This window comes from Triticum aestivum, chromosome 7D, assembly GCF_018294505.1.
Source record: "Triticum aestivum cultivar Chinese Spring chromosome 7D, IWGSC CS RefSeq v2.1, whole genome shotgun sequence".
Classification (NCBI taxonomy): Eukaryota; Viridiplantae; Streptophyta; class Magnoliopsida; order Poales; family Poaceae; genus Triticum; species Triticum aestivum.
Window position 1 is genome coordinate 642656459 of NC_057814.1, and position 12009 is coordinate 642668467.

Sequence of the window (12009 nt, forward strand, 5' to 3'; positions counted from 1 at the left end):
GTAAGGGACGATGGTCAGAATTAATGGTTATAATTCATATGTCGTTCCAAGCTTGCTTGCATTTGGAAATAAACTGACCCATTCATCATTTATCAAGCCTCTGTCCAATCTTTCCCTTATTCTCCCTCGACGCCAACGGCCAAGTAAACAAATCTCCATATCATATCGTGCAACTCACAATCATCTATTGCCTGCTGAAAGGCCATCATATATTGTTGTGGACGTGGGTTTCCTACCTCCTTCTCATGCAAAAAAAAAAATGAATTTCATCCAGGTCCCCTATCAACACAACAGCCAGGGTAAAAGTATTGTTCTGATGCAAAGTACGGTTACGTTCCCAGGTCAGGTATTTATTCGCCCACCGGAACTCGCCGTACATACCCGTTAGTCGCCAAATTGCACCTCCGTCGCAAGAAACCTGAACATCAATAAACATCGGATCCAGACTGAGCCGCCGCTGGACCATTTCTCCAAAGCAATAACAAACCTCCTCCTCTTCTCCCATCACTAGCTAGTACAAACCATCTTTTGATCCATCTTCAATCGACGTCTTAAACATTCAGCCGGATAGCTAGCTATCTATCAAGGTGAGTCTCTCTCCGACAAGAACATCACATCACATCAGGATGGGTACTTCCAGCAAAGCTCAAACTGCCGGCAGTTCCATGCTATCAGTTTCATTGTTCCCGGCGATCACCCCCGAGGGGCCTAGATCAATTTTAAGACTTGTGTTACTAATCACAGCATGACCATCCAGACCTCTTAACTAGTCTTTGTTTGCATTATTTAGGTTGATGATTACATCAATTGCTCTTAAAAAGCAGCAAAGGCCCCTTAATGAAGAGGACCTTGAAGCGATAACATGATATGGTACACTGACTCTTCTTCATGCAAAGTAAAGCAATTAAGATTGTACTATGAAAACCATATGATGATATGAGATGAAGTGAGATTGCGCAAAACTCTATTCCAAAAAAAAATTGACCTCACTAACCAAACTTCTCATGCATCAGCACTAGTGCAATCCTGGCTGGGCCATCCAACCGCACAACAAATTGTTTCAGTTCAAAAATCCTCTCATCTTTGGTTGTCTTGGGTTCATCAAACCCCTCCCAAGTACACTAGTCATTTTTGCTGCTAGTTAACTACTCCAGCAAAGCAACGCAACCCACCAAAAAATACTTGCAACGTCTCCTTCCTGCTCTACTACCACTACCATTTCTATCTTCTGCTTTGCTGCATTGCTCCTGCTGAGGCTACTCCACTGGCTTCACAAAAGACCTCCTCCCCTCGCCACCCAGCTTCCGCCCGCGGCGACCCATGGCGTACGAGATGTGCTCCGCGATCATCGCCTCTGCGGCATCCACCGCCTCCCGCGTCCCGTTGATCACCACCTCCCTGCATGCCACACACATCACACACACATTGCAAGTCAGATTACATACACACAGATAGGCAACAGGCGCAGCACTGACCGAAACCTGCTGTATGTTGTTCATACCCACCCACCTTTCCCTCATCCCAGGTAAGAGCTTCCCCTTGAACACCGTGATCAACGCGCCCGTAGCCTGCATTCCAAACCATCACCCACAGTTATTACTTATTAGGCAAAACACTACTCTGCAGTCAGTCAGTACTCAGTACCCAGGCGTCCACCGCCCTCTTCTTCTCAATGCAATCAAATTCGGTTTACTCGCTCCACTCGAGCACACCCTCACCATATGTATATATAGGACCAGAGTAATGGCAGTGACTCATGTACTCCGTAGGAGAGAAGCTGGTGGTTGCGTTTCGATGATGCAGGCAATATATATATATATATATATATATATATATATATATATATATATATATATATATATATATATATATATATATATATACTATCATACCTGTTGGATCTCCTTGATGACCCTCCCACCACGGCCAATGACGGCGCCCACGTACTCAGTCGCGACAGCGATGGTCAGAGCCCTTGTACGTCTCTGCCGTCGTCGACGTCAGGTGACCCCACGGGAGTGTCGGGCTGGAGGAATCCAAGGAGAAGAAGATGGTTCGGCCGGTTGGTTAACTGGGCATCAACAGTAAATGGGTTGCATCCAGTATTATATATGAAAAAGAAAATGTGGCAAGGTCCCTGAATGATGATGATGACGATGATGATATATGAAGCAAAAAGGGACAAGGGTTTGCTTAACTGGGTGCAGGCACACGATTTGCATATTCAAATCATGCTAACAGATTGGTTGGAGTCAAGCCAACGGTTTCATTTCAGCTTATTCTGTCAATAGATTATTTACTGGCGACAACCCTTTCATATTTCTTCTAGACAAACATAACAGACAGCACATGCTTTAAATTTTCTGACTGATGAAGCATCAAATACACCAGAGACAGTAGGGGTGGACCTACCATATTTTTACAACACTATAATTTTCTGCATGGAAATGTTGTCCATTTAACATTGATTACATTCTCGCAGAAAATCAAGATAACATTACTACAGAATTAGAGCAGCAATAGAGAGCAGAACCGGCTCCCTTTTTCTTTGCCTGCTCTCCTAAACTCCCCTCTCTTTCTATTTACATGTTTTAAATCACTTGTTAACAAGACATGTACCGAGAAGCTTCATTAAACAGAACAACTATGCAATGCATGAAGAGAAGGCAGTCTAGATTAAGGGGTGATGGGATCACAGCATGTAGATCGAGTAGCTGTATCTCAGTTCAACAGCCCTGCTGTGGTATCTTTCGACATGCTCATCTTGCCCATCGCCGTCACGCCCAACGCTTGAAACATGATAACGCGGAAAACCAACTCCTGAGTATTTCATTTCAGAAATGCGATTAGCCAATTACTAGTTACTGCAAAAGGCAATGTGATATGAACTACTCTAGTAGCTAGCAGCTCAATGCCAGCAAACTGTAATAATACTAATCGATCGATCATGTCGATACGAAAAGCATGGCGGAAACGATTAGGAAGCGACGTGTTTCTCAGGTTCGATCTTATCTTACTGCTGCAAGCCATTGATAAGTAGATAGATAGATAGATAGTAATCCAGTAAACCAAAAATGCCTCGAAGCAGACAAGATGCAATGAATTGAGTAGCAGGCAATGGAATGGATAAAAGAAGAGAAATGAAAGTTAATACTTTGGTAGGAGGATAAGTAGTGGACATCGTCAAGCAACTCGGAGAGTATAAGGAATATGGCCTGCAGCTGATCTTCCAAGTACCCAGTGATGTTAACCAGTCTGTCATTGAAACCGTAGCAGAGTCGGTGGTGTGAGACCGTGATTCCAGCATTTGACTCTTGAGCTAACCACCTAGTTATATGATGAAGAAAACAAAAAGGGGGAATAGAACAGATATCATCATCATCAAACTTAGAACAACTGAAAAGTAGTACTCCTGTTTATGCTCCCAGATAGTAAACACACACACGCTAATATTCCAAATAGTAAAGACACGCTAATATTCCAAATAGTAAACACACGCTAAAACCACCTATGCTATGCTCCCAAGAAGTGAAAAGGAAGAAGCAGAGCAGAGCATTGCCCTGTTTATGTGCACAAACACAAACGGCAGCCAGCACTGTTGGAGCATTCCATAGGTGTAGTTTTTCATGACAATTCCAAACAAGGCATCCAAAATACACAACTCCACATCGGACAGACAATCAGTCAGATGATACAACAGGTTGCAAATAATGTGGTGCAAAGCTGTCACAGTTATCCCTCTGAATCTGAATGAATGAATCTCATGATTCCCATTTTCAGCGGTAGTCCGGGCAGCGATTGCAAGCACGTCAAGCGGATATGTGGTGCCATGAGAAAAGGAAGGAAAGAGAGCAGAGCAGAGCATACTTGATGAGCGTCCCTCCTTTGCCGATGAGCGCGCCGCAGCAGGCGTAGGGCACCTCCAGCACCACCGTGTTGTCGCCCTGCAACCACCACAACCACAGCAGAGGGAGGATTGGAAGAGTCTCCGAATCGAACGTTTGCTTCAGCAAGCAAACCCAATGAATCATCCACAGCAGAGGAAAAAAACTAGTAACTCTGAAGAAAGAAATGTTGAGCCTTTTGTTTACAGCAGAGGAGCCTGAACATTTGACAGGTTACTTTAGAGAGGAGTACCTGGTAGGAGTAAATAGCAAAAAACTACCAGTTTACAGGTTAGGGTTCCAAAAAATTACCAACTTTTAATTTTTCTCAAAAACCTACCAGTCGCGTGGTTCGTTGTTTCAAAAAACCCAAAACGCCCGTGACTAGCGATTTAACCGTTTATCTGACCGTCTGGACCCACATGTCAGGCCACCTGGTCACGCTCGCTCATGGCGCGGCCGTTAGCCCGTGCGGTCCGGTCTGGTCGGAACCAGGGTAAATACCCCACCCTGCTCCCACTCGCTGCTCGCTCACTCCCCTGCTCGCTCTCTCCCCTGCTCCCACTCCCCTGCTCCAGTACGAGCTCGCCGCCGCTCGCCGTCTTTGAGGTCGGTCGCCATCGACCTCCTTGCCGCCATGCCTTCCTGGAACGACGAGGAAACGAGCTCGGAGGAGGAGTGCGAGGTCGTCAGCATGGACATGGGATTTATGGTAAGTTCTTTGCCACCTAGGGTTAGGGTTAGGTGCTAGTAGGCCGAGGCTACCGCCATGGATCTTGCTAAGTGTAGTGTTGCTGTTGTAGGATTCTTGTTCAAAAGTGAGGCTGGGGTTTGATTGTAGGATTGATGTAAGCTAAGGTTCATCTCTGTACAGTGTTAGGGTTCATGCTGAGTTGGGGATTTTTTTTAGTGTTCATGTTTAATGAACTGTGCAAGTTGATTCTGGTGTTGAGTGGAGATTGAAACTAGTGTTTGTTGGTTATTTTGGTTGCAGGAGGAACCAGACACCACTGTGGAGCCCCTTTTCTGTGGCCAACTTGAGCTTGCTCATCCCAAGTGCATTCTGCACCAAATGAGGCCTATTAAGCGTGTTGCTTTCGAAGGGCCTGTAACAGGAAGGCGTTTCTATGGCTGTCCAGTCCAGGTTAGATGCCAATAAACTTTTCTGCTATGTATGTTCATTGATGTTTGATATGATGCAGCACTTTGTTTGATATGACAGTCACATATGTATTTTTGTTACTTTGGAAACTTAATCATGGCATTGTAATAACTTATCATATCTCATTTATGTTATGCATTGTTAGAAAATATCAAGTCTATACAAGTTAATCATGGAATTGAAATAAGCTCCTAGTCCATTTGTAATAACTTATCACATTTATAAATGCAGGAAAATGGTGTGAATTGTGGTGTTGTAGAGTGGGTTGATGGGCCTTGGCCAACTGTTCTTCAGAGATGTTTGTGCAAGCTATGGGAGATGTTCCATGAGCAGAACTTTGGAAGGGTACAGGACAAGGAGAAGTTTGAGAAGGAGTTGGCCAGGCTTAAGAGTGAACATGAAAGGGAGTTGGCCAAGCTTAGGACTGAAAATGACAAGCTTTGCATTGAGTACACCAAGCTTGTTGATGATGTATCCAAGATGTTTGATTGGCAGGATTGTAGGGTGGACAAGCAGGTGTACCAGAAACAAGTGGAGGAGGAAGAACTTGAGAAGAAGAAGAAGGAGCTAGAGGAGAAAGCTATGTTGGAGGTGCAGATGGAAAAGCTCAAACTTGCAAAAGAGCAGAGGTGCATTTTGCAGAGCCAAGCTGATATCATCAAGAACACCAGGAAGGCTATGAAGGATGTTGAAGTTGACAGAGATGTTCTTAAGAAGGAGAAGGCAAAGCTTGAGCTTGTTGTTGCTGAGCTGCTGAAAGAAGGGTATGGCAGCAAGGAGAAGTTAGAGCAAATCAAGGCCATCCTTGAGTCTTGAACTTGCTGTGATATGTTGGTGAAGTAAGTACATCCAAAGGCCTTTATATAAGGATGTGGCCTGGCATGACTGCAAGTGATTATGGGTGTACATTTTGGGGGAATGTGAAGTTTAACCTAGTGTAAGAACCTTATTTCCTATGTTGTTAAGTTGTAATGGATCACCTATGCTATTAAGTGTTGTAATGGATCTCCTATGCTATTAAGTTGTGGAAATGGATCTCTTATGCTACTAAGTTGTGGAAATGGATCTTGTATGCTATTAAGTGTTCAACTTGATCTTATATCTTTTATATGTTATTTGTTAGCCTACATATATTATTTCTGTGGGTAATTGGGCTTAGTGGCCCACTAGTCTCTGACCAAATGCAACCCTAGGCCTACTAAACCCAACCCCATCCATCTGTCAATATAAACCCCTCCCCACCCCCACCCTTTCCCAGTGACTCCACCAGCCGCCACCCAAAAGAAACCCTACAGATGGATCCTGACATGGGAGATGTCACAGAGGAAGAGGGGGAGGCTGTGGAGGTTAGGACAACAGTAGCAGCACAGAGGAGGAGGAGGCGCAGGCAGAGGGCACTAGAGGTGGCCCAGGATGAGCAGCAAGAGGAGTTCAGCCGCCGACTCTCCGACAAGGTACTGGAGAAGTGCAATGATGAAGAACTAGAGCTGGTTTTCACTGGTGGCAGGGGAAGGTCATTCATGGAGATCATTAGGTGGGCAAGGATGAGGGCAGTCATGGCTCCTCATCCAGCAACTAGGGCCAAGTGGGTCCGTTTCTTCGAGCGCTATGACTGATATGTCAATCTCATCTCATCCATCTATATACCTATCTATCTATCTTTCTATGTTGGTGTTCTATGTAAGATCTGGTGTACTATGTAAGATCTACTCTATTCTATGTAATAACTGGTGTTTGATGCTACTCTGAACCAATGTATCTATGTATTTATGCTACTCTCAATGAAATTATGCAGTGGATATGAAATGTACTGACTGAATTAACTGACAGAAGATACACTGACTGAAATGTACTGACTGAATCAACACAGGAATGACTGTCTGAATGAACACACTGCATAGTAGTTATTACAAACCATGGTAGGTCAACTGACTGAATATCTCTGAAACAAAATAAAGTATAGTCATTACAGACCATAGTAGACCCAAATCCATCCATATTTGTTCACTGACACAAACAGAACCATACCAAATGAACTCAAGTTACCCAAATCCAAGAGCTAGTTACCACTTGCATAAAAATAGTCTTTCAGCCTCCCACTTGGCTTCCTGATCCTCTTTGACCCCTCCTGGACAACAGTTGAATTTGATTGCCTTGGTGCAATGAAAGTTCTTCTCTGGGCACTTGAAGATCTGGTGTTCTTAGCAGGAGAAGAAGTGTTAGCAGCAGAAGAAGTTTTAGGCCTGCTCCTCTTAGCTGGTGCTCCTTGTGCAATTGCTGCTGTAATAGTTGAAGCAGCCCTTTTTCCCCTAGAAGTAGCAACTGGAGCTGGTGAAGGTGCAGAAGTTGTAGCTCTTGCTGTAGCTGGTCTTGGTTCAGGTGTAGTAGCAGCAGGTACTCTTGGAGGCCTCTGAGCATTTGTAGCCATAGAAGAACCAGCTTGAGAGTAATTTGCTCTATTTTCCAACACAATTAAGAAACATTGTAAGAAATTTAACAATGAAATGAGACAATAATCTGAAATGAAACATGGCCTCAAATGACCTGGTGCTTGTTCATCCTCATCTGAAACTTAGGCTTCAAAGGGTCACCACAATTGTTGAACCTATGACCCTGCTTCTTGCAATTGCTACATGTGACAGTACCAATTCTTGAGGTGTCCTTTTTTGCTGGCACCTCAAATACACCTTTCCTTCTGGCAGTTTGCTTTTTGCCCTTCTTTTCTTTGAACGCTGGTGGAGATATGTCATCTCCAGGTGTATGAGGCCAGTGGTCAGGACCTGGAACTGGGAAAATTATATGCTTGTATGTTTCACAGTACATGGGCTTTTTGAAGAAAGCATTGACAAAGTCTGCAGGATGTAGCTTCACTTTCTGCATTGCAGCAATGGAATGACTGCAAGGCACAGCTGTCATGTCCCACCTCCTAGAGTCACAGGTATGGTTGTTCAAGTTAACACAATATGTGTTCTCAGAGCTACTAGTCACTTGCCAGATCCCTGGACCTACCATGTATGCATCACAATACTTAGCCCACTTCTTGGCTTCTTCTAAAATTTCTGAGTATGTTGGTGTGATCTCCCATCTGCATGACTCTGTTTTCTCTCTGATTTTCTGAAACTTGATCATCAACTTTGTTCTCATGCCCTCCAGCATAGTCCTGATTGGCTTGTTCCTAACATCCAATATCACCCTGTTGAAAACTTCACTAAGGTTGTTAACAACCAGGTCAGTTTTGCAAACAGTATGCATTTTATATCTAGCCCATGCATGGTCTGGTATTTGTGACAACCACTGCCAAGCTTCAAAACTTTCTTTCTTCAAATTTTCCATCCCTTTTTCATGACCATTCTTAGTGAAGGAATAGGCAGCTTGATCTAAGTGTTTCTTGAGTTCCTCCCCTCTAAAACCAGCAGATTGGAAGTTGGCATATATATGTCTAAGACAAAACCTTTGTGGGGAGTCAGGGAATACATCATTGATTGCATTCAACAATCCCTGTTAATTATGATGGCTAAGTATGATGGTAAGTTTAAAGTGTGGTGGTCAAGAGAAGTGGAGCACATACCTTTTGTCTGTCAGACATAATTGTGTACTTGCCAAACTTGTTCCCACTCCCAATAACAGTTCTAAGCTGTGTGAGAAACTATGTCCAGCTGTCTGTCTCTTCCTTGTTAACAACACCAAATGCAATGGGGAAGATGTTGTTGTTCCCATCCCTGCCAGTAGCTGCCAATATTTGTTGTCCAGTGCTGAGCTTGATGAAGCAACCATCTAAACCTGGAAATATGATCACATTAGTTGTAAATAACATGAATGCAACCATCTTAGATATATGTGTAAGGATCATGTACCTATGAATGGCCTGCATCCATTTAGAAAGCCCTCTTTGCATGCAAAAAGGCAGTAGTACATGTAGTGAAACCTGGGGGGTAGGAGCTGGATTCTAGGTCCTCTTTTGTTGTCACTATGCATCTACTGCCTGGATTAGTATCTAGCACACACTGGAGATAGTCCCTTAGTCTGTGATATTGGAGTTTGTGATCTCCTTGCACAACTTCAAGTGCTTGCTTCCTTGCCCTATATGCCAAGCTTTTAGGCACATGAACACCAAATGTTTTCTTTGTGTATGACAGAATTGTCTCAACACCAGCTCCAGGGTTTGATCTAATGGTATCCTCACAAACCTTGGCAACCCAATTGACTGTAACCTTGGTGCTCTCTCCACTTGCTCCACAAGTGTGATTCAAATTCATCTTCTTGATGCTGAAAGTTGACTCATTAGCTATTCTAGAGGCCACTATGTAAAACTGACAACCTTGCTTTCTATCAGAGCACCAAGCAATAACCCTAGTTGGTTCATTTCTGTGATACTCAAAATTCCTAAGTGTCCTGACATGGAAATTTCTTAGTGCTTCTCTGAACTCCACAACATTTAGGAAGCACAAATGCAATGCAAACTGCTCATGTGCATCAGGGACTGATGGATCATACCACCTCCTCTCCTTCCTCTTCTTCAACCTTCTCTTCCTACCAGAAGGCAACCTTGGAACTTCTTCTTCATCACTAAGGCCAAAATCACCTGGAAAGCAGTATTCATCAGGTTCAGGCACAAAATCTTCAAACTTGATGTTTTCAGGCTCACTGTGTGAGTTGATAGTTGGGCCTGGTTTCCTGACAGGCTTAAGCTTCTTTGCTCCTTTCTCTGGTACAACTGAGGGTTCTTCATGTTCAGAAAGGATTTGGTCTTCCTCCCAAAACTCTGATGGTTCTGAGTTTGCTCCACAATAGTGCTCTGCAGTATCTTCCTCTTCCCTAGGCTTATGACTTGTCCCTGTGCCAGCCTCATCTTCACCCCTACACCAAGCCTTGTATGATATTGTCTGCCCTTTGTAATCATCCCTAAAAAACTCAAAATCTGAAGAAGATTTGTCCATCTCATCTTCATCTTCCTCATGTTCTACTTCTACATCTTCTTCTTCTTCCACAACATTTTTTCCCTTGTTCAAATTACAACTATGTTGTGTGTTAAGATAGGGCTCCTCAGGGATTTCTGGTGCCAAAGTTGCATTCTGGAGTGGATACAGGACACCTTGTTGGGAAACACTATAAACAACTTCCTCACCAACATTACTAATGGGAATCTGTTCCTCAAGCAAGCTGTGATCCATATTAACATCTGCTGGGCTTGGATCAGTAGGCTTTCTGACAGTGATGTTCAGGATCTTCTTATCAACAAATAAGTCAAGCATTTGCTCTAATGCCTCCTCACTATCCAGGACCTCCACCCCCTCCAAGCCCTTTCCCTCTTCCTTTACATAAGTCAGAAAAGCCTCCATTCCATACCCCTCCAACTCAGCCAATGCTAATATGGTCAAATAACTAATATCTGAAGAAACTGAATACTTTCTCTCCATATTATCTGCTCCTTAGAAATGCAGCCTCATTTCCCAAATGTCTTCATCTAAGCTGTAGGAGATTTAATTGACAAACATTTATTTTTCAATTAACTGAAGCCTAAAACAATGATGAAATGTACTGAACATTACTAAAATGCATAAGCATGCCAACAAACAATTACACTGCTCATTCCCAATACTGCACTATCTTCTAAACCTAACTAAACCTAAAACTATCATCTTCTAACCCTAATTTTAAAATCTCAATTAACTGCTACTGAAATTTCTTACCTCACTCCACCAAACGTGGACGCCCACCTGTGGCCGCCATCTGGATCCGCGTGGATGGACTTGGCCACTGCCCTAGCAGCGCGGACTTCCGGATCTGAGCTCTCTCGATCCACCTGAGCCACGGGCGGTGATGGCCGCGGCGACCGCTGCGTTGGGAAGCTAGAGCTGCCTAGCCATGCCTGAACCGCTGAATGTCCACCGCCCTCCTCGCCGGTGACGCCTTGCCTCAAAAGCTCGCCGCCGACGCCATTTCGCTGCGGCGCCGCCATCGCCAACCTAGGTCAGTGCGGGGGGAGAGTGAGGGTGAGAGGGAGAGCGAGTGCGGCCGACCGGCGGCTTCGGTTCCGACCGGACCGCACGGGCTAACGGCCGTCAACGGCCGCGCCGTGAGCGCGCGTGGCCAGGTGGCCTGACATGTGGGTCCAGACGGTCAGAAAAACGGTTAAATCACTAGTCACGGGTGCTTTGGGTTTTTTGAAACAGCGAACCACGCGACTGGTAGGTTTTTGAGAAAAATTAAAAGTTGGTAGTTTTTTGGAACCCTAGCCTGTAAACTGGTAGTTTTTTGCTATTTACTCACCTGGTAGCGGGGGATCTTGTGGAGGAGGAGGTCGGCGGCGTCCATGACGGCGCGGAAGGGGCCGGAGTGGAAGACGACGCGGTGGTCCGTGCCGGCGAGGAGCTGGTCCCTGGCAGGGAGCGTGATGCGGGCGCCGGAGCTGGCCTCCTTCTCCATGGCGGCGATGGAGGACCCCGCGCTGCCGATGATGCGGCCGGCGTCGGCTTCGCGGACCAGGATCCTCGCGTCCGTCCGCCTCTCCCACATCGGGTCTGCGCCCCCATCCCATCCCATCCCATGGACCGACAGATTGGATTGGAGATTAATTTGATCTGAGCGTCACAAAACCCTCGTCGGAGCAGAGCGAAGCAGAGGGCTGGGAGCGGGGAATGCCTCTGCTCCGACGTCGGCGCCTCCTCTCCTCTCGTCGGTGGGAGGGGAGGGGAAGGGAGGGGAGGAGAGGAGGGCATCGTCGGAGCGGGAGGGGGCTCGGCTCGCCAGGCTTGTTCTTGTCGGAGAAGAAAGGGAGGGAGGAGGAGGAGGGGGAGGTACCTTGGTAACGGTCGTCGTCGGTGGCGGCGGCGGGGAGGAGCCCATGGCGACGGCGACAGCGACGATGAGGACGGACGGAATGGAACAGGGGAGAAGCAAAAGTGGCGTCTTTTCCTTGCTTCCTTCCTTCCTTGCCTCTTTGCTCTGCTGGCCGGTCTGCAA

The 12009-nt window shown here is 45.5% G+C and overlaps 1 pseudogene; it reads right to left on the reverse strand.

Annotated features, from left to right (window-relative positions):
• Positions 1 to 1221: 1221 nt before the first annotated feature.
• LOC123171534 (protein BTR1-like) lies at positions 1222 to 11562 on the reverse strand (annotated as a pseudogene).
• Positions 11563 to 12009: the final 447 nt, after the last annotated feature.